Here is a 3240-nt window from a genome sequence, read left to right as displayed (position 1 = left end):
GCATTACGTTCTAAAAAAATTTTTAAATATTTCTTACAAAATGCTTTGATTGAAGTCTTCAAAGAACAAAAACAAATAAAACAATGTTGGAGAAATGTATTTTCCAGATATCATGGTGGTATGGTCACAGCTTCATTACTGTCACAAAAAGCTTAATTGCAATGGATTTTTACCAGCTCTATCTACGTCTCACTTCCTATGCAGACAGCAGTGTTAAACATAAAATAGAATGGCTTCTCTTCAGGAAATGTAATTAAATAAAATGGGAATATAACTAAGGAAATGAGCCCTTTAAGATTAATTTAAGAAACAGCACACTGGTGCTGGGAATCTACCAAGGACTGTAAATCCTGGCTGAAGAACAGGCATAGGGGCTTCCAGAGAGATTTTTGGGAGTCTGCTTTCTTCCAGAGGAAATAAGTGATTAATAAAGGCAGAGAGTTGGTAAATTTTTCTCTAGGAAAAAAACCCATCCTGTCTTTTGCCCCTACATTTCCAAAACATGCTGGTGGCCTTACTCTTACTACTGACTGTATCTGTTCTTCTGCATTATCCTGGTGCGTGGTTTTTTTTTTTTTAATCCTAAATTGCTCGTGCAATGTTATAATAAGAATACTAGTATCCAGGAATATAAGCAGAGTATTAGGGTATTAATTGCTCCCTTCTCCAGGAAACAAGTTTCTTGCAAAAAGATAGTTCCTTCCAGAAATACCAAGTTGAATTAGAGTTGTTGCTGCCAAGGCTTTGCCTACTCTTAAATGACCTAGGATTCAAATTGACCATTGGCACTACTACAGATAGAAGAATAAGTGAATCCATGACATGTGAACAAAAGCTGCCTCAGGTATGTTTTCATTCTTCTACCTTCTGAGGTAAGAGCCAAAACCTCTATTTGTACAATCCTCCAGGGCATTTTTGCTCCTTCTACACAGAAATTGTTTTTTTTCATGTTTAAGAACCACGATAACTCATAATACTGTACTGGCTATCTGTATGCTAGCGATGGCTGTATTTTCTTACAGGCCCCACCCTGTGGAAGTACCCTGATTGGGGTTCTGAATCCTATAAAAGCCCAGATTTCACAGCCAACATGGAAATCCGTTCAGCAAGATCACTCTGAAAATATTTTTTTCTTTTTTTTAATGTATCTCTCCTTCCATTAACAGTCAGCTTCCATGGTGACTTAGTAGCAACCAGGGGGGTCACTTTTGCCGTATTCTGATTGTGACACCCATAATGATTATTGTGATTGCAAGAGCCACAGCAGCAGCAATTGACCTGTCATCTCAAACAGGGAAAGGGTTTCTTGCTTTGAGACGCAGCCAAGTAGCTTGTACCCGTGGTTGCTCAGTGTACAGACAGCCAGCTTCAGCTTTTAGGGGGCTGCACTGGGATAGAGAAGGCAACAGCTATGCACTATTTCTAGCTGAAGGAAACCTGAGTCAAACCAAGCAGCAGATAGGGCAATGACTCTTTATCCTGGCCAGGACAGGGAGGTTGCCAGAATTAACAAGCTAGGGAGGTGGTATTTTGGTTTTTCATTCCGGGTAGGAGATGATCCCCAACTCCAGCTCCTCCATAATTAACTTTTACAGCAAGGTAGACGTTTTAGACATGCCTCAAACTAGAAGAATCTGGTGACTTTGGTAAGCAAGACAGGCAATACTGCAGAGTATAATTTCTGATATTCTTGCATGAACTTGTCATTAAATTTGACTAAAAATTTTTTGCCTTCCTTCCATCAGAAACACTGCCCCTGCCTGCAAAGCAGCGAGTCTTCAGCGATGGGTGTCGTTAAAGAAGAGAGGCTTCATTCCTCTGATTAGATACTCGCACAAATAAAAACGTTTTGCCTGGGAACTGGAAACAAAGGGTTTACCCTAAACCAACAAGTCATTTAAGATTTCAGATTAACACAGAAAACATTGAAAGGATCTAGACACGTAGCTGGTGTCAGTAGCTAAAAAGTTTGCAAGATGTGCAAGGTAGGAAGGGGAAGAAGCTTCAAATCTAAGCAGCCTAAAAGCACAACAAAAACACTTTCTAGCCTTCTCAAATTTTCAACATCATCTGACAAAAATTCCTTCCACAAGACAACCAGCGAGGGACAGACGGGCTGCATGCCATTTTCTCCGCCTCGGCACCCTTGGTCCCTCTTGACTCAGCAATGCAAAGGTGTGGTTCAGATCCCAGCTGGAAACTCACAGGGACACAGAAGGATCATTACCCTTGCACGCTCCTGAGGGGGGCCTCCATCTAGCAGTAAAACAGCGTGTTCCTTTCCCCCCTCCCACTTTTCTTTTTAAAAGCATACAGATAAACATCAACATAACAGTCACTGAAGTCATGCAAAACAAATCCGTTTTCTCCCCGATTATACAGGCTGATCTTTAGGTCGAAGTTGCGCAACCCAAACTTTCAGACTTTGGTTTGGGGTTTAAATACTGCACTGGGGAGAGCATGCAACACTGCTGCTCCTTTGGGCTCCAGTCCTTAGCACGCATTCGTCTCATCTCTTTGGGATAAGAGCTACCAAAGCCTGCTGTAAGGGCTTTAACTAGGCTGACACATTTATACAGTTGCTTGCAAAAAACACTGACGCTACCACCACCACAAATCCATCTGATTCTGGCTGGGCAAATAACAGTTAATGGAAACCAATGCCTGCTTAAAAAGGTTTTAGCTTTATCATGAACTTTACTGAAAGAAAAAAAAAATATTCAGCACATCACTCAAGAAGAGAAGTGTGGTGAAATGTCATTACTCTCTCCAAAATACAGAGCAGCTCTGAGTGACAGGGCACGATGACATCCTTCCAGACAAGAACACAGAGAAAAGAGATTTGAGAAAGAAGCCGCCTCTCAGAGAGAGACTGGCTCGGGTCTGAGCTGGCGAGTCCTTTGGACCAGAAACCTCCAAAGGATCCACTAACAGCTGGTTCAAAGGACGGTAACTGAGCATGGGCAGAAGCTTTATGGGGTGGGAGACATCTACAGCCAGGGAAAGGCTGAGAATAAAGCAATGGACTCACAGCGATGTGCAGCTGGATTGAGTACGGAGGATCCCATCCAATATTTTTGTTTGTTATGCATTTATCCTTCACCAGCAGCTTTCTGCATAGACTTCAGGCCCGTGAGTTACGCGTTACTGAGCAGACCAGAGACAGGCATCTCCAGGAGCGCGTAACATCACGACAGAGGTGAACACGAGCCGGTGCAGCTCCCACGGGACTCGGCTCTG

The sequence above is a fragment of the Pygoscelis adeliae genome, unplaced genomic scaffold (assembly GCF_000699105.1).
Source record: "Pygoscelis adeliae isolate BGI_AS28 unplaced genomic scaffold, ASM69910v1 Scaffold361, whole genome shotgun sequence".
Classification (NCBI taxonomy): domain Eukaryota; kingdom Metazoa; phylum Chordata; class Aves; order Sphenisciformes; family Spheniscidae; genus Pygoscelis; species Pygoscelis adeliae.
Note: the sequence above shows the minus strand (reverse complement) of the source record.